General features: G+C 47.7%; 1 long non-coding RNA gene across 1 annotated transcript; it reads left to right on the top strand.

Annotated features, from left to right (window-relative positions):
• Positions 1 to 604: 604 nt before the first annotated feature.
• Positions 605 to 8386, top strand: LOC120397140. Its single transcript, XR_005593681.1, has 3 exons — positions 605 to 723; positions 1904 to 1959; positions 7356 to 8386. It is a non-coding gene; the product is annotated as an uncharacterized LOC120397140 (long non-coding RNA).
• Positions 8387 to 26042: the final 17656 nt, after the last annotated feature.

Below are 26042 nucleotides of genomic sequence, written 5' to 3'. Positions count from 1 at the left end.
GGTGCTGGATGGGGGTGTGTGGAAGGTGGCACAGGCCCAGCCCCGAGGGGAAAGGGCACACTGGCAGTGCGGGGCCGGACGTGCCAGTGTGCGTCTGGCGGCTTCCAGTTTGTAAGCACTGCCCTCGCGCTGGGCTGGGCTGGGCAGAGCGGGGCTGCTCCCACGGCACCGTGCCCCATTGCCCCCAGCCAGCCCCTCGCTCCAGGAACCCATCTCCGCACCCCGCCCACCATGTCCCCTCGATGTATTGCTGAAACTAGGTGGTGGGACAAGGGTGTGAGATCTTTGCTCAGATCCTACGGGGCAAGAGGCTGCCCCAGCTGCCGGCACATAGACAGTGGCTGAAACCCTTCGTAGCCTGCGATGGTGGCCAGGTGACTCCCTTTCCCGAGAAGGAAAAGGAAGGCCGGAGGAGGGGCGGCGGGTGTGTCGGAGGTTGGGTGGCCGGGACGGGAGCAGCCAGTCTGTTGGGGGGTCACTGAAGGGAGTGGTGGGGACCGGGGGCTCTGGGGTTCCCTTAACCCCAAGATGGTCTTTACTGAATATTCCTGCTCTCTGTGCTAGCAAGTTCTGTTCTACGCTGGGCTCCTGCCAGCTAAGAAACCTTCCGTGTCACACGCTGGCTGAGTCCCTGCAGACTGCGGAGGTGGGGGCAGGACCCTTCTGGCGTCCCGCCCGGGCGGACTTGCTGCGGGAAGCGCACAGGGGGCCGAATGCTCTGAGGTGAGACCCAGGAAGGCTCAGAGAGTCCCGGCCAGTTCATCCAGAGCATCGAGCCTGTGACTGCGGGACACCTCAACCCCACCCCTAGACCATGGATCCCTCTGCCCCACTCCCCCCCACGCCTAGAGCATGGCTCCCCCTCCCCCACCCTGCCCCACTCACCCCCCCATGCCCAGAGCATGGCTCCCCTCCCCACCCTGCCCCACTCACCCCCATGCCCAGAGCATGGCTCCCCTCCCAGCCCCACTCCCAGAGCATAGCTCCCTCTGCCCCACTTCCCCCATGCCTAGATCATGGCTCCCTCTCCTCCGCCCTGCCCCACTCACCCCCCAACCGCCAGAACATGGCTCCCTACCCAGCCCCACTCACCCCCCCCGCCCCGGGCCTGGCTCCCTCTGCCCCACTCCCCTCTACGCACAGAGCATGGCTCCCTCTCCCCACCTTGCCCCCCTCCCCGACCGCCCCACTCACCCCCCTCCCCCCAGAGCACCGCTCCCTCGCCCCTCGCACCCCCCCACTCCGGAGCGTGGCTCTCCCTCCCCCCGTCTGCCCCACTCACCACCCACCCCCTGACTGTGTCTCCCCTCCCCGGCCTGCCCCACTCACCCCCAAGCCCTGGAGCACAGGTTCCCCTCTGCCCCCTGTCCAGCCCTACTCAGCCCCCCACCCCCAAGCATGGCTCCCTCTCCCCGACCCTGCCCCATTCACCAACCCAGAATTTTTAATATTTTGGTGCAGAATTCCCCCAGGTGTATAATTTAGCGTTCTTTTAAACTGTCAGTAAGATGTAAGGTTTAGTGTTTATTTTAACATGCCTACGGCAGATAGAAATAGAAAAGGTAAAGCAAACCCTGCTCACTCCCCTCTAAGGCACGGTGGGGTGAGAGGGAGGGAGAGGAGGAAAGAAAAAGGAGAAAACGTTAAACCCGTAGGTGAAATTAAGGCATTAAGTATTTCTATTGCTCTGCTGCGGGCACGTGTGCCTTGGCCAAACTGCCAGCCATAAAAAGCTTATTTGGGTTCAAAGCTTTGGTTTGTGGCAAACGTACCTTTGATTGAAGGCGTTGGTTGTTGTGTATCTTTATCCCAAAGACTGGTATCAAGTCAACTGTGATTGCAGACACACCTGCCATGGCCTTGGCAAGTGAAACCAGCAACGGGTGACCTTTGTTTTACACAGGAATCACTCTTCTGAGGAAGAAATTAAACCCCAGTAAAGCCTCTGCTACCCACAATGTAAGTCATAATTATAGGCCTTGACTCATCATTTCAGTAGAAGTGGCTACATGTATTCCTTATCCAAGTGTTATAATTTCCTTTTATCTATGCAAATAAACCACTTGTATAAGAAGAACACCTTTGGGGTTTCTAACTAACCTATTTAGCTTTTTTTAAAGGCAAACTAAGGGGTAATCCAGCCAAAGGGCAGGTTGGTAACTCAAGTGGTTTCCTAGGTAGCGTCCTGTCGAAATGAACAAATTTCCAGTGTCCATTTGCCTTATTGGTCAATGCTGGTGTCAGCTAAGCCAAGGGCAAGCAATGATTTTAACCCTTAGGTTTCCCGGACTTGCCCTAAGCAGCAATTTCTGATCCATTGGTTGTGGTTTGTTTTGGGTAGTTAACACTTTGTTTTCTAATATGGTTTAGTTTATATATAACAATGTCGGCATTATTTGCTCCTTGGTCATATGTTTGATGTTATGTCATTATGTTATTGGTTTGGGTTTTAATTGTTGGGAGTTCTTGTTGCAACAAAACCATTTTTGCAGGCAAAGGTATAAAAAATATATTGAAACAATATTGAAATATTGTGGTAGCACAAAAAATTATCATATATAATATAGATTATATTATAATTAGTCCATAGCCACTGTTGGTGTACTATTATAATGCGCTAATGGTAGTTAATTCTTTTCCAAATGTTAATATAAATACAGGTAGATTCGCCTCGACGAATCATTTAATTATAGAAAAAAATGTCGGGGGTTTGTTAATTTTGATTGGTGGTTTGTTAAACATGTTGTTGACCCAGGTTAACTTTCAGAAGTTCATTTAAAAATAAATCACTGTAATATTAATAGCTATATTATAGTTACAGTTGTTTTACAATGCAACTATATATATTGTTTTGTTATTTGTATTATATATTGTTGAGCTTAATCACATTAGAGCAAATATAAAAATCAGCTCTCAGCTAAGTAACATGGTGCTGGAGTAATTATCACGCTTAGTACCCCAACGAGGGAGGGCAATGGGGCAGGCACCCTGTGATGTTATGAGTGTAATATAATATCTCATTGAAAGGTGACAGGGCCAGAAAGAGTTAATTAACTCAGACTGACCTGACCCATGGGTAAACTTTAGAGACTGGCTAGAAAAATATGTAAATGAATAAAGCTTTGAAATGCAAGTCTGCATTGGTAGAGATCTCAAGGGTAGATGTTTGCTCAGGTCTTTTTAATATAAGCAAACAAGTCTTGTCTATTGCTATAACTTTAATTCAAAGATCAAAAAAGGAATATTAACATTTATAATGATACTTGAGAGAAATAGTATTATTGTCTGTGTGTCTCTTTGAAGGTTGTGCTAACCTGCATCTGAACTGTTTAATGGATAAATTCCCCTGTGCTAATTGCCAGGATGTTTGGGAGAAGGAGAGTGAAGCCGATTGTTTTCTCAGGGAGAACGGCTGCTGGAAATGTATAAGAACCTGGGACATGATCCTGCTTCATCTCAGATCTGCTTTGGGTTTCAAGAGGGGGAAACCTTATTGAGTGACCTCGGCTGGCTCCCACGGGCAGCACCTTCACACACCCTAAAGCTGATGTTGAGAGCTTTACCTTAGATCAGCCTGTGGTGACTGATATGCTCAGGCACCTGGATTCGTTCATTAAGGGTTAATTCAGTTAATGGTATTTAAAGTTGTTGCAGAAAGCCAGGGCTGGCTCCAGGGGTTTTGCCGCCCCAAGCAGCCAAAAAAAAAAAAAAAGCCGCGATCGTGATCTGCGGCAATTCAGCGGGAGGTCCTTCGCTCTGAGCGGGAGTGAGGGATCCTCGGCCAAATTGCCACCGAATAGCTGAAAGTGCCGCCCCGCTCCGGAGTTGCCGCCCCAAGCACCTGCTTGATAAGCTGGTGCCTGGAGCCGGCCCTGCAGAAAGCCCGTGTTCTGCACAATGCACTGGAATGGAATTTTGGGGTGCATTCTTAGTTAACGTTTTGATTATAACCCCTCTGGGTTCTGTCTGGGTATGTAATGCCAGTTGTAATTCTGGGTATTCTTGAGGGTTCACTTGCTCAGATGGTTCATCTCTCAAGTATTGTGTTGTAACACTGCATTGTTATATTAGTGTTTTAGCCTCTTGCCCCAGTGAAAGGGTCCCTGGAAATGGATCCTTTGTGTGTGCAAACAGTAAAGCTAATTTACGTGCCATAAAGGGATCTCGGGGGCATGGCTGTCACATGGCGGTGAGCCAGGCAGTTACTCCTGCTGTCACAGGCTGGGTGCTCCCAAACGGCTCTGTCTGAGGCTGAGCCTGGACTCTGGTGCAGTGTAGCTCCCTACTCGACTTGTGCGTGTCCTGGGTCTGACCTCAGAGCATTCAGCACCCCTGGTTCTCACCATGAGCTCCCGACGGGCCCTGCTCCCCAAACTCGCAGGCAGCAGCAGTGACCTTCAGCCAGCGTGTAAAACAGAAGGTTTATTAGTTTCCTTAGTCGACAGGAACACAGCGTAGAACAGAGCTTGTTAGCGCTTTACCCTGAGTCCCAAAACAGGAGACTGACTCGCTTCCAGCTGCCTGGCCTCCGACATGCCTGTTGCCCCTCTTCCGGCCTTTGTCTCCCTTCCCAGGCAAAAGAGTCACCTGGTCACCATCTATCTCCTGGGTCGCAGGTTAGAGGGTTTTGGCCATCGTGTAGGTGCTGGCAGCTAGGGCAGCCTCACCTGCCCACTAGGATCTCAGCAAAAATCACACACCCTTGTCCCACCACCTGGGCATTGGTACGATACACAGGGGAAACGGGGACACACACAATCGTCTTGCAAAACATTAAGTCTCACATACAACATTAAGTCCATAAAACCTACTTCGCCACACCTCTGTTCAATTTTTTTTTTAATTAAGGGAAGTCAAAAGGACTTAGTCCCTGATTTTAAGCATCTAATCTGACAAACCAGTGACTCCCAAATGAAGAAAATGTAAATGGAGGCATACTGTACCTGCAATCCTTGCACAACCATACATTCAAAGTGTATTGTTAGGCCAATTCTAACTGTTCCATATTTTAATAAAATAACAACAAAATAAAAGAATTGGACACCTGGTAACCAAGTCATGCTCTTTTCCTTTATCTTATCAGAGCATGGTTGCTGCCACAGGGAGGTGGTTAAAACCATATAATCTTAGTAACAAGCTTATTTATATGTATTTAAATTCAAGTCACTGGTAACAAACAAAAGGCAAATAAAGTTTTGCCATGCTAATCACTTAAAGTTCTACCAGGAAAAAGACATAACTTCGCAGGTAGCCAAAATCAAAACTGACTGACAGCAAAATGCATCTGGCAGCTTTGTTCCTCCTCCGTAGCAGTGTTGGTGTCCTGACAGCTGGTTCACTGCGGCATTTGGCTAATCAACTAGCTGCAGCTTCTCAACCGCCAGTATTTGACCCCATCTGAAGGAAACAGAAAAAATAGATTTTTGCATGAGAATGCCAGACAGTGTGAACTCTGAGGCTACGGTAACTGTGGTCTGGAGCCAATGTAAGAACACCTATTGGTGCTCTGTTGCCATCCTTGGAGAGGTATGATCTCATCCCCAGCTGGCAATATACTGAATTCAGCGAAGAGTAATAACTGAGGCTATGATTTCGTCATGGAGGTCACAGGTTCTGTGGCCTTCAACCTCTCTAACTACTCAGTGACAGACTTGAAGGTGGCAATTTTGCAACAAAAAAACTTCAAAAACAGACTCCAAAGAGAAACTGCTGAACTCGAATTAATATGCAAATTAGATACAATTAACTCTGGCCTAAACAGAGACTGGGAATGGTTAGGTCATTACACTAATTGAATCTATTATGTTAAGTTCTCCTCACACCTTCTATGGGCCATCTTAATTATCACTTCAAAAAGTTTTTTTTCCTCCTGCTGACGATAGCTCATCTCAATTGATTAGACTCTTCCTGTTGGTATGTGTACTTCCACCTTTTCATGTTCTCTGTATGTATAAATATCCCCTGTCTGTGTGTTCCATTCTATGCATCCGAAGAAGTGAGCTGTAGCTCACGAAAGCTCATGCTAAAATAAATTTGTTAGTCTTTAAGGTGCCACAAGTACTCCTGTTTTTTTTCCAAAGACCTCTGTGACTTCAGCCCCAGGGGCAGGAGGGAGACCCTGGAGCGCCAAGTTGCCCCTGCTGCTGCCCAGTAAAAGTCAGGGACAGGTCACGATAAAAATATCCGTAACAAAATCTTAGCCTTACTAATAACCGAAACGTGGGAGAGCAGTAAGTTTATAGCCTGGAACTGCATTAGCTTCATATAAGGTGTCAGTTTATATAGATATGTCAAGACATGTACCTGAAGGGGTCCCAATGGTCAAATCACTTCCCCCACACTAATCATGTAATCAAGGGAGTCAACTCTTAGCGAGCCCTATCAAATTGTAAAGGGCATAATAGGCGAAAGTGTGACCCCCCTAGCTGTGACCATAACCATGCCGCTTTTGGTAAATTAGGAAAAAATCTTTCCCCAATCAGTGACTCCAGGTGGAGGGAGAGAGGGCGGGCGGGAGGGGAGTAGAGGAAGAGGCTACACCTATACCAGGAGTATTAATCAGTCAGGTTCAATTTATGCATGTTCCTGCTGTGTTGGCATACGAGTGAATGTAGTTATTGTAAAGACGCCAAGATGGCTTCTTTCTTTTCAGTACTCCTTGCAGATAAGATCACTGCATAGCCACAACAGGTACAGGCCACAGCAGATTTGAGGATCCATACCAAACCCAAATTATATACCCCAGAAAGTAATGTGGGCTTGAGGCTTTGGGGCTCATAGGAATTGTGACGGGATTATTTGGAACTGGAATGTCAAATTGGAAGGATGTTGAAAAACCTAGAAGTCATATTAGTTATGTGTTACAGGAAGAGACCAACAAGGGTGTCAATCCAGTGCTGCAGGGAATACAAGGATTATCAAATGAGGAAAGATTTAGAGTGTACAATATGCATGAAAGAGCTTGATTGTTTAATGAAACTCAGATCAAAATCAGTCAGTTAATTGCACACAAGAATGATCAGGAAAGGAATCGTTATATGAGAAAAAGAATTATCTGCTCAGCACATGGTGAGTATTTATGAGATACGATCACCAGCACCTTATAGTTCTTAGAACTAGGAAAAAGTCCAGATTTAATTGCTAAAATGATATTGGCCAAAATGTTTTTAAAAAGATGGGAAGAGAAAAGCCACTTGTTCAAATCCTTGTCAGAAATTGTCACGAGGAGCAATTAGAAATATGGGGTCAGTGACACCACATCCAAATAATGACTCTTTTTGTCCCACCAAAAAATTGCATGGGGGCATAATCCTTATGTGCCTTGGCCAACATCTCTTTGCCTGTTTTCTATCCAGATGAGGATGGATTCAGCCATTGGCACCCAGGAGGTCACCTAGAAGACAACATCTCCAAAGAAAGAATAAATGTCCCTCCTCTGGTAGTGTGTCACCAAGAGACCCAAACATGAAACATTCTACTGATGGCCTGCTGCTCTGGAAAGGGGTGTCAGTATATTTGCACATACAATGTGTTTGAGGTTGACACTGCTGTGTGGCCAGAACAAAGGGTATCAACAGAACTAGTCGTTATTGTCGTTCACCCTCATGCTCCAGCAGGCTAACGAAGTGAAAGGCTCTCATGGAAAGGGTGACCTATTGTGGGGACATATCACATAGTGACCAATCGTCAAAACCATTCTGATGGTCAATTGGAGTGTGAAGTCACAGCTCAGCATTTTTGGTTCACCCCAAAGGCACAGATATTTATTGGGCATGTAGCCATGTATCTGTTATCTTCGTTGTATTCTACTGTATGCATCAGAAGATTAGGGGGTTAAGCAAAGGGTATCAAGTACTGCCACAAACACCTCCTGTGGGAAATCAACCCCAAATTATATGTGCTCCCAATCCCATTGCACCTCAGGTGGTAACCAATCAACCCAAGGCACCACTCAGTCCCAGATAATCCCTCATGATGAGGTAACACAATACAAAGAACCAAATAATTATGTGGCCTGCACTTACAGCAAAGATGGATCAGGTACTAGAATGCTCCTGTGCAACTATTTGTCCCAGACAGTCAATCACTGATCTGAGTTTACGTGCTGGGGTCTTTAATCAATAGCCTATCAAGGTAGGAGGCACTTGTAGCCTATAGGTGTAGGTATTTGCTAGGCCAGGCCTAGGTATAAGTTAAGGCACTAATGCAATAAGCCTACCAGCCTCAAAGGCTGGAAGACAAGAGCTTAGCTAAGCTAATCAAGGCGTGAGGCCCCAAAAGCCTTAGCATGAGCATCTAACCAGTAAGTAACCCCACATCATAAGGCAGCAATGGCCCAAAATAGCCCAAGACAGAACGCTCTAATAACCAAGTATCACTAAACAGCTGCCAGGTTACCACAAGATGCCAGTTGAAATCGGCATTATATATTGTAGGTTAGGAACACCAGCAGATGTCCAACCACAAGAATGTCACAGTAACTAACTGACATAAGTAAGCTTGAGATAAAAGACCTAGTAACTTATGGGCGAAGGGCACCCCAACATTAGTCAGCTGAGGAAATACAGCTAAGGGGCTGAAACCCAACTGAATACGCATTAGGCATAGCAAGCACCAGCGTGACCCTTTATAAAAGCTGTCTCCTGGCCTGCGTGCCTTGGGAGGTGCCGACCACTGGTGGTGATGACGATGGCGAAGATAATGACTAACACTCAGTTTTTCTGCAAGGAATGCAGTGAGCATACTGGATGCTCAGATGCTCCTTTTATATTCTCTCTGCCTCCTTTGCTGGGCGGGAGTGTTTGTATTTTTATTGATTGTTCCAATAAAACTATTGCAGAAGCCAAAGGTTTTTCTGAAGTGTGCACATCGGGGTTCCCAAATCAACAGTAATGGACCAGGTTCTGGGACTAGACCCAGTCAAAGCACAGAGTGTTACATGATAATTCTTTAGTAATCAACATAATTAAAACACAATCAATAGATCAGGCACCCAAATGGGGACCCCTGAGGCAGGCAAAGGGAGATCCCCTTCCTGTGGCCAAAAGCCCAGGATGTGTTCAGCTCCTCTTAGAAAAAATCGGAGAAAAAAACGATTTGGACATCTCAGTCGGAGCCCAGGCACAGTCATAACCCTGCAGCTTTTTGGAATATGGGAATTCCTCTTTTGCTTTGCTTTTGTTCCTCTTTTTTGTTTCTCGCCTTTTTACTATATTGCTTCTGATTTGATCTTGCTGGACCAGCTCTGTAATTGTTGACTGGTCGTTTTGCTGTTTGTAATTCCACAAGAAGGGAATTAGCCTTGTTTAAGATATACACGGGTTAGAGAGAGAATTGTGATTTGAACTATGATTTACAGGGATTAAATGTAGTACCGGTACCCTCTATAGGTCCAGTTTGGAGAGGGAAAGACTGCCGCTCCCCTCCTCTGCAGGGGGGACCAACTCGATCCTTTTGGAGACTAGAAGGAAGTGTATGAAGCTCACAGAACCAGGTAATAGGTAAGGAGTTACTAGCCCAGGCGGTAGCTTGGCAGGATCTAGTTCCCAGGAACCCAGGTTGATTTGCATAAACTACATCACCCTTCTCCAATCCACCACATAGCATGCCAAAGCCTAAAAGGAATTGAGTTGCTAGCTGTTAAGACAAGGAACAGACGTCTTTCCTAGGAAAGATCACAGAGACTCAATAAATAAAGAACTAGAGAAGGGTGATGTAATTCATGCAAATCAACCTGAGTTCATGGGAAATAGAGCCTGTCAAACTAATTTTAAATCTTTTTTTTATGAGAGTACAAGTTTGGTTGATAAAGGTGATAGCACTGATGCAATAAACTTAGACTTCTGTGAGGTGTTTTACTTGGTACTGCACACCAGTTTGATTAAAAAACTAGAATGAAATAAAATTAACATGACACATTACATAGATTTGAAAATGGCCAGCTGATAGATTTCACAATGAATGTGTCAGTGGGGAAGTGTCATCAAGCAGGCCTCTTACAATGGGGTCCCGCAGGGGTCGTTCTTGGCCCTACACTATTTAACTTCTTCATTAATGCCCTGGAGGAAAACCTGGGGGAAAAAATGGATCTGGCCAAGTTCCCAGCATACCAGGCAAGAGTTAGTTTGAATATGGCTCTAGTGGTTTTTGTGTTCAAGTGTATCAAGGAGCGCGAAGGAGGTTTCATACCAATAGAACAGAACAGAAGATAATGGGAGTTTAGTTACCCACTGGTCCTAGAGGCCTGGTAACTAAGTAGTTTATAACCCATAATAGGAGGTTTCCTGGAACCTGCCAAGGCAGTGATCACACCTGGCTCATCTTACCTTCCTGTCAGGGAGGCAGAAGGATTTATGTAAAATACATGTATGAGATAAGCTACCTTTTAAAAGGATTCCACTAAAAGTCTCTGCTTTTAATTTGTAATTCCTGGGTAATCTTCAGCAACAAAAAGATGGCAGAAACCAGTCAACAGTTAAAGCTTTTTCCCCCAAGAGCTAACATGTTATTGTGCACAAAAATGGAAGTGTTTTGTAAAGGGAAATCGTGCCTCATCAATCTACTAGAATTCTTTGAGGGGGTCAAACAAACATGTGGACAAGGGGGATCCAGTGGATACAGTGTACTTAGATTTTCAGAAAGCTTTTGACAAGGTCCCTCACCAAAGGCTCTTAAACAAAGTAAGCTGTCATGGGATAAGAGGGAAGGTTCTCTCATAGATTGGTAATTGGTTAAAAGATAGGAAACAAAGGGTAGGAATAAATGGTCAGTGTTCAGAATGGAGAGAGGTAAATAGTGGGGTCCCCCAGGGTCTGCACTGGGACCAGTCCTATTCAACACAGTCATAAATGATCTGGAAAAAGGGGTAAACAGTGAGGTGGCAAAATGTGCCGATAATACAAAACTATTCAAGGTAGTTAAGTCCCAGGCAGATTGTGAAGAGCTACAAGGGATCTCACAAAACTGGGTGACTGGGCAACAAAATGGGAGATGAAATTCACTGTTGATAAATACAAAGTGATGCACATTGGAAAACATAATCCCAACTATACGTATAGAATGATGGGGTGTAAATTTGCTGTTACCACTGAAGAAAGAGATCTTGGAGTCATTGTGGATAGTTCTCTGAAAACATCCACTCAATGTGCAGCGGCAGTCAAAAAAGCGAACAGGATGTTGGGAGTCATTAAGAAAGGGATAGATAATAAGACAGAAAATATCATATTGCCTCTATATAAATCCATGGTGCACTCACATCTTGAATAGTGTGTGCAGATGTGGTCACTCTATGTCTAAAAAGATATACTGGAATTGGAAAAGGTTCAGAAAAGGGCAACAAAAATTATTAGGGGCATGGAACGTCTTCTGTATGAGGAGAAATTAATAAGACTGGGGCTTTTCAGCTTGGAGAAGAGATGACTGAGGGGGATATGATAGAGGTCTATAAAATCATGACTGGTGTGGAGAAAGTAGATAAGGAAGTGTTATTTACTCCTCATAATACAAGAACTAGGGGTCACCAAATGAAATTAATGGGAAGCAGGTTTAAAACAAACAAAAGGAAGTATTTTTTCACACAACACACAGTCAACCTGTGGAACTCCTTGCCAGAGGCTGTTGTGAAGGCCAAGACTATAACAGGGTTAAAAAAAACTACATAAATTCATGGAGGACAGGTCCATCAATGGGTATTAGCCAGGATGGGCAGGGATGGTGTCCCCACCCTCTGTTTGCCAGAAGCTGGGAATGGGCGACAGGGGATGGGTCACTTGATGATTCCCTGTTCTGTTCATTCCCTCTGGGGCACCTGGCACTGGCCACTGTCGGTAGACAGGATACTGGGCTAGATGGACCTTTATCCATACTGACCCAGTATGGCCGCTCTTATTTTCTTATGTTCTTCTCTGGCCTGTGTCTGTAAAAAAAGGGGAACAGACCAAGCACCTAACTTTAAATTTAAATGTGGCTTAAATGAAATTAATACTGAGGTCCCATAAACCCATGTTAAAGTAAGAGAGAAGGTTCAGAATTTTTTAACAAGGCTGTGTCTGTTATAAATGTAACAGGTAAAGCAAACCTGCCCCTCTAACCTGTAATATATGGTGGGGGGCAGGGGCGGCTCTAGACATTTCACCGCCCCAAGCACGGCGGCATGCCGAGGGGGGCGCTCTGTCGGTCGCCGGTCCCGTGGCTCCGGTTGACCTCCCGCAGGAGGTGGAGCCGTGGGACCAGCAGACCCTCCGCAGGCATGCCACCGAAGGCTGCTTGCCTGCCGCCCTCCCGGTGACCTGCAGAGCCCCCGCCCCCGCCCCGTGGCATGCCACCCCAAGCACGCACTTGGCATGCTGGAGCCTGGAGCCGCCCCTGGTGGGGGGAAGGAGGAGAGAAAAGAGAAGAGATCAAACCTTTAGGTAAACTTAAAGTTTTATATATTTTTATTGTGCTGTTGCTTGCATGTCTTCACTGGATCCCCTTTGGGGACCATAGGAACTGGAACGCCAATCTGCAATCGGGTGGATGCTGAAAAACTTAGAAGACACATTAGTTGTTTGTTAAGGAGAAGGCCAACAAAGACCTCAATCCATCAACACTACAGGCCTCTGTTTTCTTTCCTGCCCTTAGTTCCAGCCATTTGTCTTTCCGTTCATGACTTGTATCTCCAGCCTCTTCTTTATATTCCACCTAGGGCTGTCAAGCGATTAAAAAAATTAATTGTGATTAATCACACTGTTAATAACAGAATGCCATTTATTTACATATTTTTGGTGTTTTCTACATTTTCAAATACATTGATTTCAATTACAGCACAGAATGCAAAGTGTACAGTGCTCACTTTATAGTTATTTTATCACAAGTATTTGCACTGCAAAAAACAAAAGAAATAGTATTTTTCAGTTCACCTAACACAAGTACTGTAGTGCAATCTCTTTGTCATGAAAGTTGAACTTACAAATGTAGAATTATTTTTTAAAAATCTGCATTTAAAAATAAAATAATGTAAAACTTTAGATCCTACAAGTCCACTCAGTCCTACTTCAGCCAATCGCTCAGAATTTGCAGGAGATAATGTCACCTGAAATGAAATATCACCTGAAAGTGAGAACAGGTGTTCACATGTGTAACAATGCTGGTTCTGGCGGGACCCAACTGAGAGTGCCAATTATCATAGAATCAGGGGCGGCTCTACGAATTTGGCCGCCCCAAGCAGTCATGCGTGGGAGGTGCACCGGAACCGGGGGACCAGCGGACCTCCCGCGGGCATGACTGCGGAGGGTCCGCTGGTTGCACGGCTCGGCTGGACCTCCCGCAGCTGCAGAGGGTTCGCTGGTCCCGCGGCTCCAGTGGAGCTTCTGCAGGCGTGCCTGCGGGAGGTCCAGCCGAGCCGCGCGACCAGCGAACTGTCCGCAGTCATGCCTGCGGGAGGTCCACTGGAGCCGTGGGCCGAGCGTCCCCTCCGCAGTCATGCCTGCGGCAGGTCTGCTGCTCCCGGGATTCCGGTGGACCTGCCGCAGGCATGACTGCGGGAGGTCCGCCGGACCCACCTGCTGCACCTGCCGGCAAATGCCGCCCCACGCGTGTGCTTGCCGCGCTGGGGTCTGGAGCCGGCCCTGCATAGAATCAAATCATAGAACCTCAGGGTTGGAAGGGACCTCAGGAGGTATCTAGTCCAATTCCCTGCTCAAAGTAGGGCTAACCCCTGAGGGATAGCTCAGTGGTTTGAGCATTGACCTGCTAAACTGTGAGTTCAATTCTTGAGAGGGCCATTTAGGGATTAGTCCTCCTTTGAGCAGGGGCAAGCCTGACCTTAAAAACCTCTATGGAAGGAGATTCCACCCCCTCCCTAGGGAACCCATGCCAGCGCTTCATCACCCTCCTAGTGAGAATTTTTTTCCTAATATCCAACCTAAACCTCTCCCACTGCAACTTGAGACTATTGCTTTTTGTCCTGTCATCTTCTATCACTGAGAACAGTCTAGATCCATCCTGTTTGAAAACCCCCTTCAGGTAGTTGAAAGCAGCTATCAAATCCCCCCTCATTCTTCTCTTCTGCAGACTAAACAATCCCAGTTCCCTCAGTCTCTCCTCATAAGTCATGTGCTCCAGACCTCTAATCAGTTTTGTTGCCCTCCGCTGGACTCTCTCCAATTTATCCACATCCTTCTTGTAGTGTGGGGCCCAAAACTGGACACAGTACTCCCAGATGAGGCCTCACCAATCTCGAATAGAGGGGAATGATCACATCCCTCGATCTGCTGGCAATGCCCCTACTTATACAGCCCAAAATGCCGTTAGCCTTCTTGGCAACAAGGGCACACTGTTGACTCATCTCCAGCTTCTTGTCCACTGTAACCCCTAGGTCCTTTTCTGCAGAACTGCTGCCGAGCCGCTCGGACCCTAGTCTATAGCACTCCTTTAGCACCCTCGGATGCAGCGCATCCGGCCCCATGGACTTGTGCTCGTCCAGCTTTTCTAAATAGTCCCAAACCACTTCTTTCTCCACAGAGGGCTGGTCACCTCCTCCCCCTGCTGTGCTGCCCAGTGCAGCTGTCTGGGAGCTGACCTTGTCTGTGAAGACAGAGGCAAAAAAAGCCTTGAGTACATTAGCTTCTTCCACATCCTCTGTCACTAGGTTGCCTCCCCCATTCAGCAAGGGGCCCACACTTTCCTTGACCACCTTCTTGTTGCTAACACACCTGAAGAAACCCTTCTTGTTACTCCTAACATCTCCGGCTAGCTGCAACTCCAAGTGTGATTTGGCCTTCCTGATTTCACTCCCGCATGCCTGAGCAATATTTTTGTACTCCTCCCTGGTCATTTGTCCAATCTTCCATGTCTTGTAAGCTGTTTGTTTGTGTTTAAGACGAGCAAGGATTTCACTGTTAAGCCAAGCTGGTCGCCTGCCATATTTACTTTTCTTCCTACACATCGAGATGTTTTTTTCCTGCAACCTCAATAAGGATTCTTTAAAATACAGCCAGCTTTCCTCGACTCCTTTCCCCATCATGTTATTCTCCCAGGGGATCCTGCCCATCAGTTCCCTGAGGGAGTCAAATCTGCTTTTCTGAAGTCCAGGGGCCGTATTCTGCTGCTCTCCTTTCTTTCTTGTTTCAGGATCCTGAACTCAGGACAAATTGCTTCTAGCAGCGCAGTTACAGCCCAAGGATGGGGTTTTTCCACCTCTTAGGCAAACCAAACCAGCCAGCCAGAAAGGACTTTGGTCTCACCCCACTGGCTAACCACAAGTCACACAAGCAATTCCCTAGATATTCCAGTTTCCCAGTATCACCTCTAGTGCCACTCATTATGGGGACGAATGGTTATGAAAACCAATACCCCAGTAAAAGAAAAAGGGTTCTCCTGATCCCAAAGGACCAAGCCCCAGACCCAGGTCAATATACAAATCAGATCTTACCCACAAATCACGCTGTTGCCAATCCTCTAGAATCTAAAAACTAAATGTTTATTCATAAAAGGAAAAAGATAGAGATGAGAGCTAGAATTGGTTAAATGGAATCAATTACATCCAGTGATGGCAAAGTTCTTGGTTCAGGCTTGTAGCAGTGATGGAATAAACTGCAGGTTCAAATCAAGTCTCTGGAACATCCCCCGCTGGGATGGGTCATTCAGTCCTTTGTTCAGAGCTTCAGTTTGTAGCAAAGTCCCTCCAGAGGTAAGAAGCAGGATTGAAGACAAGATGGAGATGAGGCATCAGCCTTATATAGTGTCTTCCAGATGTAAGAACCTCTTTGTCCTTACCGGAAGTCACATGTCCATGCATAAGCAGCAAAGAGTCCTGTGGCACCTTATAAACTAACAGACGTATTGGAGCATGAGTTTTCGTGAGTGAACACCCACTTCGTCGGATGCATGTAGTGGAAATTTCCAGGTATAAATATGCAGGCAGGAATCAGTCTAGAGATAACGAGGTTAGTTCAATCAGGGAGGATGAGGCCCTCTTCTAGCAGTTAAGGTGTGAACACCAAGGGAGGAGAAACTGGTTCTGTAATTGGCTAGCCATTCACAGTCTTTGTTTAATCGTGAGCTGATGGTGTCAAATTTGCAGATGAACTGAAGCTCAGCAGTTTCTCTCTGGATTCTGGTCCTGAAGTTTTTTTGCTGCAGGATGGCTACCTTTAAATCTGCTATTGTGTGTCCAAGGAAGTTGAAGTGTTCTCCTACAGGTTTTTGTATATTGCCATTCCTGATATCTGATTTGTATCCATCCTTCTATGTAGGGAATTAGATGCTATCACTTGAAGAGTTGGGGGTTTTCGTGGCCCTGCTTGCGGGGAGTGTGTGTGTGTGTGTGGGGGCTCTCTTACTGCACGCTTTTCTACAGTCAGTCAGCAGCAAGCCAGCCTAGAGTAAGGTGGGGTGAGTTGTTCCTCTGCGAATGGGAGCAGCCTGCTTCGTCTCTGTCATGGATCCACAGGGTCTGGTCTATGCCCAGTCTGTCACCACTGCCTTGGGAGTCACCCCTTTAGTGTGTCAGGCCCCAGGGACCCACAGTTCCATGGGGCAGCCTGTGGCCCCTCAGGGCCCTGAAATTGGGTCTCTGGGCCCAGCAATCCCTGTCTCTGTCTGCAGTGAGTCCAGCCCAGCTGGTGTCCTGCGGGCGGCTTGTCCTGCTCCCGTTCAGGGTGCAGTGCTCTCCGGGAGTATTGACAGCGACACCTGGCAGCCTGTTCAAACACGGTAACAGTGGGTCACTGTCCCCACCCATTCTGGAGCCCTTAGGTTAGCACAGAGACGGGGTTAAGGTGGATTCAGACTGGCCAGCGCCAGGCCAGAGCTCCTTTGAGCCATGTCTTGGCTCTGTCCCTGTGTCCTTAGTCCCACGTGTCCATGTGTCTCCCCGAAGGTCAGCTATGAACCCCACCCCCCTTTGTTCTCCACCGGGGGCCTTGGCTCTGCTTCCCTGCAGAGGTGGGGAAAATCTCCTTCCTCTTGGCTGCTGGCCATTGGGGTGACACACACACCTCATGTCCCCTGCTCTGCCTCAAGAGCAGCTATTTAACCCTTTACACTCCATGCACAGCATGCAAAGCTCATAGAGAAACTGAGGCACGCATAGGAATCATAAAAAAATTACCACTTTGTCACACCCCTCTCCCCTGCAATTGCACTTGGCTTCAGAAGTCTCCTTCCAGCAGGGCTGCTCAGTGTTGCTATGTGGCTGTTGAGCAGCTTATTTGATTTTTAAGGCTTCTCGTGATCGTTGACATCAACCTGGCACACGTCTCCCCTCGCTCAGAATGTCTGTCTCCCATGATCCCATGGGGCTTGAGCCACAGGCTGACTCAGTCAAGATGGTTCTGTACAGCATGTGCAGGGGAGGCTGGCCCTACTAAAGATGGCCTCTCTCCCCTAGTGTTTCCAGTGGGACCGGCGCCAGGCTGCCCTCAGGGAAGATGGCTGCCCCTGTGCTCCAGGTCTGGAAACTGGGCAGGAAATGGAGGGTACAGGGGTTGGGGAGGTGATTGGGAGACAGAGAGTCCAGGGGGAATATGGGCTAGAGATGTAAATATGGCAGCAGGGGCCAGGTGGGGGCAGGACCCAGGGGCAGATGGAGAGGACCAGACAGGAAGTTCCTTAAGGAGTTAGGGGAGAGTAGAGGGAGCCCCCCGCACAGCAATCAGAGGAGGAGATATGGGAGCTGTTCCATTTTGTAATTATGGCCTGAAACACTCACATGCAAATGGAGGACCCCCTGTGATAAACTGCCGGCTCCTTACTGAGCGCCGGTAACCAGCAGCACAACGTGCAGCCCGCCCAGGGCTCCGTAACCCACGGCAAAGGGAGGCCGGGTCTGCCAGAGGGCAGCAGGGCCCTGGCTCAGGAGGGGGCCACAGGCTGTGTGAGAGCAGGAGCCGCAGGCCCGAGGCAGCCGCCTGGGAACTGGCTGTGGAGCCAGGCTGGGCGGCTTAGGAGCGGGGAGGGAAGGGTTGCTAGCTGGGAACAGCCTGGTGCAGGCAGGGCCGCAGTGATAGCCAGGGCAGGGGGCTGCTTGGGAGGGGCCTGCAAACAGGTGTGTGGGGACGGGTCTGAGCCAGACGGACCAAAGGACTGAACTGTGGCTGAGGGATCTGCAGGCCAGTGCACGAGGCTGTTGGTGTCATTAGGCATGACTCTAGGTAACTCAGGAGGGTGGAAAACCACAGTGTCAATGAAGCCTTTCTGTAGTAGGCCTGAATGAACTAAAGTCACTCCATGTCTGACCAGAGTGCCTCCATGTTTAAACTCTAATCGACCTAGCAGGCCAGTAACCAAGAATGGAATGTGCAACAGCTAGCTCAACCCTGATACTGCCAGGAGATAATGATGAGGCCTGCTTACACCTGGCTAAGGGGGGCAGAATAACGGATCCAGGAAAGTAAAACAAGATAACAGTTGAAGAAAAAGTCACTAATGAGATGAATTGTTTGCTGCCAAGAATGATTTAACCTGCTTAATGTAATTGCTACTTTATAATGTATTTGCTACATGGGAATAGACGGGAGGGGCAAGAAGGGGGGGTAGTGGGGGTAATAGGAATGCTTAGCTGGAGTTATGTATAAAGAGGGAAAAACTGCTTGTAGGGGTGTGCTTGATCTGAGACGTGTCTGTGTCTCCTTGCACAAGCTTTGAGATCTCAAATAAACTTTGTCTGCTTCTCCACCTTGGTGTGTTTATTGGAGCGAAGCACACCGGGCAACGAACCACTGTTGCTGTCCTCGGGCCTCTGTGCCGGCAACAGTTTTGGTGTCCCTGGGTGGGCTTGAGGCAAAATTGTGCCTTGCCCGGACTCCTCCACTGGCCGGTGGATGATGGTCCCAGCTGATGCCCAGCGCGCACCGGTGCCTTTACCGGGGGCCTCGGCAGAGATGCGTCAGGCTGACCTTGGAAGACACAATGGTGCAACGCGCTCGAGTAGTGGAGAAGCGGCTGCGGGCGATGGTGGGGAACCGGTCTCGCGGATAAGGTAGGAACAGTCCAGTGGTGTGGACTTTTGCCTGAGGCTGGGGACGCCCAGCCATTGTAATTCCCACTAGATGAGAGAGCGTCCTATAGTGGGTCAAGGGCAAGCCCGTGGTATGGGGCAGGGACAGAGTACAGGCAGGGCACGGTGTACACCCTTAAAATGCATTCTGGCGAATTGGAAAGTGTTTGAATCAGATCCATTGACTAAAAGCAAACTGAAAAGATTTTGTACAGTAGACTGGCCTCAGTATCAGCTAGAGAGCCAGGAAAGGTGGCCACCGGAAGGATCACTTAATTACAACACGATCCTTCAATTACTCCTGTTTTGTCAGTGAACGGGTAGCTTCTGAAGCTGTTTGTATGGAGAGCTCTTGTAAAAATCCCCCATCATATGCCCCAGAGCTGCACTGGGAGGAGAACTGTCCGTGGGGACGTCTGTCTCTGTTGGGCTCACGCAATCTGAATTTATTGACTGTGCAGCAAGATAAGATGCATCGTGGTAATAGGAAATAATGGCCTTGGTGTGTGTGTGTGTGTGTGTGTGTGTGTGTGTGTGTATACCAGTGTGAGTGACTGTTACCGGAAGACGCCCAGAGTGCCCTGTGAAGTGAAAGCTCGTGACCAGGACTACTCTAATGCAAGCCCGGTAACTAGTGGATCTTTAGGAGATCCGACCCACGGTGGGCTGACTCGGCCTGGCATCGTCCGGCGAGGAAGCTACCTGGGTCTAGGAGTGTGTGAACCCATCTTCCCTCCCCTTTCCCTTCTGTGTGGGCTACTGACAGTCTGATCATCTCACTGGACGCAATCAGAGCGGCGCCGTCTCCCAGAGACTAGCCGACGCTCTTTGCTGAAGGGAGGTTATACATAGACGTGGCCAGTCTGGACATGTGTGAGTATTGAAGTGGCTTAAGGCTTGGAGCATTCATATTTTTCCTGAGTGATGTGGGAGCGTTCCCAACACTCTCCATTGTTGTTTTATTATTTTTAATGAAGTTTTAAAATTCGGTTATAGGGTGTGTTTTATCTTCCCCCAACGTCCTGCAGTGTCAGCCTGATCACCTGACATGAGGGATTGATTGGTAACAGAAATTTGTCACAGTTTGGTGAGCAATAGAGAATGGGGGAGCCCTGCAGAATTTACACCATCTATCTGTTTTACCCTTGTTATTTTATGTTTGCTTTGTTTGGTACTGTTGGTGTTATATGTTGAGGATTGCATAATTAAAGGTGTGCCCACTCTCAGCCGCAGTAAGTCTGAGAACTGGAGGGGGTTTAGCATTCCTCTCTCCACCCTGGTTGACCGGGATGGTTGGCATGTGGATCTACCCCCAGTCGTAGCGGGACTGGGCAATAAAGTAGTTGGAGAAAAGGGAGGACTCGGGTAGTCTTGTGAGTAAAAATGTTTTAGGGAAAAGACCAGAAGGGTGGGGGCTAGTTGAGAAGCCAACCCTCCTAGTTAAACTGGTAGTGGAGCAAGTTGGTGCCCATGGAAGGGACGGTTCAGCTAGAAAAGCAGGATTGGGCCCAGGCGGGCAGGCAACAGACAGAGAGATTGAAAACAGGTTGGAAAATTTTAAGGGTGTAGTGAAAGGAAGGAGTAAGTGAGTATAAGCATGGGGATTTCAAATACCCAAGAGGATACTTAAAGTGGTGATTTGAGTTAATAAAAGTGGCTGTTGGAAGACAAGTAAGTGATTTAAGGCAGAGTGAAAAGTTAACACTGTAGTTGCTGGAGGGAACAGCAGTTGAACCTTGTAAAAATGCTAAAGTGAAAAGTTCTTGGTGTCTTTAAAATGTTTGTAAATAAATTCAGGCAAAGAAATTATTAAATTGTAATCATTTGGCTATGAACAATTTCATTGAATTATTTAAAGAATGTATATAGTGCTATGTAATTGAAATTTTATTAGGCTCTAAAGGCACTATAAGTGGTGATGTTTTCTTTCAGTGTTTAAAAGCAGGAGTTAAAAGTAAAAAGCAAGCCAGAAAGCATCTGTATTAATGCAAATTATCTAACTGATAAGGTAGAAGCCACTGAAACCTGGGCTGCCTATAAAACACATACAAGAAAATACGGGGTAATTCCCCTGTTTTGCCTAAAATCAACAAGGGTATTTGTATATTTTAAGCAATGATTGACTGCCCAGAAGGGGTAGACCTCTGTTTTTGTCTTTCAGATAATCAAAGAAAACTAATGCCAGCTGAACAGCATTCAACGAACCATGATTTGCTGGCACAGTAAAAATTATGTTTTTTGTTCTATGTTCTGTCTTGTAGTGTTTGTCTCGTGGCCAGAATTGTTGTGTTTAATATTTTCATGGGATGGTCTGGTTTGAAATCAAGCAGAAGGGTTGGAGTGAAATGCAGATACTTGTTTTGTTCAACTTAGAATACAAAGTGTTTGGATACATCAGAAAAATGTGGTATACTAAAGTCTAGTACATTTCCTTAAGTAAGAGAAAGAAACTTCATTGGCCAAATCTTTTAATTAAAAATTGTTATTAAAATTTGCACACTAACAGTCTTTGGAAGCAAGGACATGAAAAAGTTAACCCACTCCCCATATTATACATGGGATCCTTCTGGCTACCTCAGATTTCTAGCCAGAGGGCTGGGGATGGTGGGAAGCTATTGGACTAGAGGTTATATTGAGTGAACTCCTCAAAGTGGGTGTGCTTGTCCTGGCTTGTTGTTCCAAAGCTCTGTAATAAGGTTATTTTAGTAGAAAGGAAAAACTGCTTGTAGGGGTGTGCTTGATCTGAGACGTGTCTGTGTCTCCCTGCACCGCTTTGAGATCTCAAATAAACTTTGTCTGCTTCTCCACCTTGGTGTGTTTATTGGAGTGAAGCACACCGGGCAACGAACCGCTGTTGCTGTCCTCGGGCCCCTGTGCCGGCAACAAGGCCTTCTCCAGAAGGTGGTCCAGGAAATGATATTCCCTCACCCCCCTTGTCTCTCTGAGGCCCAAACACGTGACACTGATCTTTAGGTGGTGACCTGAGGTGGGGAGGCAGCTGTAGCCAGCTGGGACAGAGGCTTGGCATAATGTGGGATTCATTCCAGTATCAGGCCAGAGGGTTCTGTCACCTCAGAAGAAATTATTTCTGATGTTAAGAAATCATGGTAATCAACACGGTAATAATCAAAACACTCCAGAACGGGGGAAGGGTTGATTGAGGAGGTCTGGGATCGTCCTTCCTGGTGGTTTGGTGTTAGAATGAGGCCTGGAAAAGACAGACACAAATGCCTGATCCAGATCAAATCTATTTTTATTAAACTATAAAACCACTGTGACATGATTTAATAAAAACTCAGAATACATGAACACAGAGGGAATGGACTAGAACATAGTGTGGATACACCCGTCATTGAATAACGCTTGTCTAGTTACACAGGTTATTAAATGAAGATTGTTACAAACACTCTTGATTCTAGCCATCCTGGAATAACAAGCTAACAAAGAGACGGTAGAATTTGCTCATAAGAAACACCAGCTCCCCCAGCACCCAGCGTGGTTCTGAACAGAACCAGGAAAATCAGTCCCAGCAGGGCCGGGTCTTATCACCCAGCAATGCAAATAATGAGCACGAGCAGATAAGCCGGTGTGAGTAAAATACCCTCAGCGTGAGCGGTGATTTCAGCTGCCCACGGGACTGGGCACTTTCCACCTGCCATAGACCCTCGGATGCAGCTGTAGCGATTGGATGCTCTAAACCCCTCCCCGGTCAGAGCTTCCTTATCGTTAGAACATGAAAGTTAATGGGCTGATCGGCCTTCCCGCCACTTCCCTTCCCCTCCCAGCTGCCGCTCCTCACCCTAGCGGTCTCAGGCTGTGTGTACACTGCAATTCGACACCCGCAGCGGCCCGGGCCAGCTGACCTGGGCTTGTGGGGCTGTGTCATTGTGGTGCAGATGTTTGGGCTTGGGCTGGAGCCCAGACTCTAGGCCCCTGCAAGGTGGGAGGGTGCCAGGGCCCGGGAGCCCAAACGTCTACACTGCGGTTAAACAGCCCCTTAGCCCAAGCCCCCGAGCCTGAGGGAGTTGGCAGGGCCGGCTGCAGGTGTCTAACTGCAGTGTAGAGACCCAGATTTCAGTGCAGACCGACCCTTATAGCTCCTTTTATCCAGTCTCGTGCCCTGTCGCAGAGCTGAGGCGCTAAGGCCTGGGCTGTGAGCAGGGTGATCTTCAGGGCTGTCTTCTCTTTCCTGCTTTTCCAGGGGTCGCTGCTCAGCTCCCTCCTGCTGCTGCTCTTTGCTGGCACATCCCGAATTCTGTCACGACTGCGTTTCTCAGTGTGACACTCTCACTCTGGGGACTCTCCAGTGCTGGGCTGACAGCAGCTGAGCTCCCCAGCCTGGCTAATCCACACTGTGCTTCAGAGCCAGACAGTCACCCACTGTTAGGGCAAAATTCTCCTTCTGCAAAGGCCTTGACCCAAAGCACTAACTGGAATGGGGGCAGGGCATGGTGCCAGCCAGAAGGCAGGAGTTGTGCCCATTTCTCTGCCCCAGACCAATGAAAACGTGCAGATTAAATAACTTTACACATAACCACCAGGGAGAGATTTCCAAAGTCAGTTGTGTCCAAACCTCCTGGGCAGTTACCCAGGAGAGACTTGGTCCTACAAGGACAATGCCACATTTATGAGTTGTTGTTGTTGTTTGTTTTCTCTGTTGTTTTATAGCACCAGGAGTGCACTAGGTGCTGTAAAATTCATGAAATCTTATTTCTAGCAGGTTAATCCTATATTCCATCGGGTTCCCCTCAATCCCACTGAAGCTGATGGCAATGGTCGGGGGCAAGAAATACAGAATCAGGCTCTGACTTTTCTATTTATTAACGACAAAATGCCCTTCCCTCACCAATGTTTGAAATCATTTGCCTTGTGGGAGAGCAAGGAGGGAGGAGGGAGAGCTCAGTGGTTTGAGCATTGGCCTGCTAAATCCAGGCTTGTGAGTTCAATCCTTGAGGGAGCCATTTAAGGATCTGGGGCAAAAATCTGTCTAGGGATAGCTCCTGCTTTGAGCAGGGGTTTGGGCTAGATACCTCCTGAGGTCCCTTCCAGCCCTGAGATTCTATGATAAGCTTGTGGGTGTCCCAGGCAGACAAGGGATAAACTGTTAATGCAAAAGGGAACCAGGGTTTTAACATTAAACAGTTAAATGTGGCCTGGGGTTTCGTGTCAGGTTATCACTGGCAACCCCATTGTAACAACCACCACTAACAATCTCTTTAACCTTTTCCTAAAGACACAGGAGAAGAAAGAAAAACAGTTAACGGCTTTGAAATGTAGAGGATTAAGAAGCATAGAATCTCAGGGTTGGAAGGGACCTCAGGAGGTATCTAGTCCAACCCCCTGCTCAAAGCAGGACCAAACCCAACTTCCATTCTGACCATATCCCTGATTCCCTTTAGCTGTAGAGAGCCTCACAGAGTGGGAAACTCTTGCCTGACAGTCTCTTAGGTGGCATTAAAGACAGACTTGACTGCACCTTTTGCGGGGGGGGGGAGAAAAAAACTTTGTTCAGATGCTCTGAAGCAGCTGCTGTGATTATTGAAGTCCAGTTCTGTGTCCTTTAGAACAAAACAAGACAAACACACACACGCAAGGGGAGAGAAAAGAACAGAGAAGAGAGAAAATGCAGCTGCTGTCAGAAGTGCTGACTTTCCCTTGCTGCCTTGCTGCTGATGAAACACAGCTCACACCCACACTCTGATTAGCCATTCGGAGACCTGGCAAATCGGTACCAGCCTTGGGCTGCTTAAGGCTTTGCTTAATATACATACTGGACCTGATTGTCCCTTTGCAATAGTTTTACTTAGGGGTAACTCCACTGACTTCAGCTGAGTCGCTCTGGTTTCCAGGAGCGAGAGAGAAGACTTGGGTTCAGTGTGACCTTCTTTTTGGCTGCGATTACTTATTTCTTGTCATCTTGTTTACAACTCACACAAACCACCAACACTCGGAGAGCTCGGGTAGTTTAAAAAGAAAGCGCCAGTGCTAGCATTTTGGAGGAAATGTCTCACTGTTGCACTTACAATGGTGTAGCACCGATATGTACTTCTGGGGGAATTCCACCCAATGCATTCTCCGGAGAGGCGCTGCAGTCAGGCCTTTCGCCCAGCAGAGGCTGTTGTGCCAGAGCAGAGGGCAGCCGACTCAGCCAGCTGCAGCAGTCAGCAACCAGTGGGGAGGGTCAGAGGCTGCATTCCTCCCAGTGCATGCAGCCAGGTGAGGAGGAACGGGATGGTGGGGGGGGAGCAGATGAAGTGGGGTACACAGGGCTGCTGGGGGGTCACATAGACTGGGGTTCAGAAGGGCTAGTGGGGGAGACAGACTGGGGCAGGTCTGAATGGGAGTGGGGGTGCAGGGCCACATGGGGTTGGCGGGGTGGCTGATGGGGATGCAAGGACATATGGGGAGGGAGGTGCATGGAGATAGGGGGCCGGGGACCCAGGTGGGAGAGGGTGCAGGGACACATGGGGACGGGGGCAGACTTGCCTGACGGAATGGGAGACACTAGGGGTCAGTCAGGGTCTTCATCGGGGAGGCTCCCCAACTCCCTAACAATCCCCTCCCCCAAAAGAAACTGTTCCCTACTTCTCACATCCACACCCAACAACCGCCTCCAGGTTCACTCCCAGGCTCCTTCCCTCTCCCTCAGCTCCTCCGGTACCCCTGACTCCCCCCAGCCTTTGCTCTGCTTCTGGGGGGTGCAGGAAATACAGTTCTGTGTTATAGTTTAAAGGAATTTTTATTCAAAGTTCTGTATTAATATGCCTAGTAAGAAATCTGTCAAAAAACATTTCCTGAATCTTTTTTGTTGTCTGTATTGCTACAGACATAGTTGCTGACAGGTGTTTTGAAATAAATTGCCAAAATAATTGAAACTGACGTGATTATATTTGTGTTATTTAGACAAATAGAAGATGCAGAATTTTGCAAACATTTAAAATACTGTGCACAGAATTTTTCATATTTTGGTGCAGAATTCCCCCAGGTACAAATATAAGCAGTGACAGAGAGAGCACTTGTATAACCAGAACATGGGTTTCTAACCCTGATCTGAGAAGTGTCC

The sequence above is a fragment of the Mauremys reevesii genome, linkage group 2 (assembly GCF_016161935.1).
Source record: "Mauremys reevesii isolate NIE-2019 linkage group 2, ASM1616193v1, whole genome shotgun sequence".
NCBI lineage: Eukaryota > Metazoa > Chordata > Testudines > Geoemydidae > Mauremys > Mauremys reevesii.
Note: the sequence above shows the minus strand (reverse complement) of the source record. Positions and strands in the feature narration are given on the sequence as shown.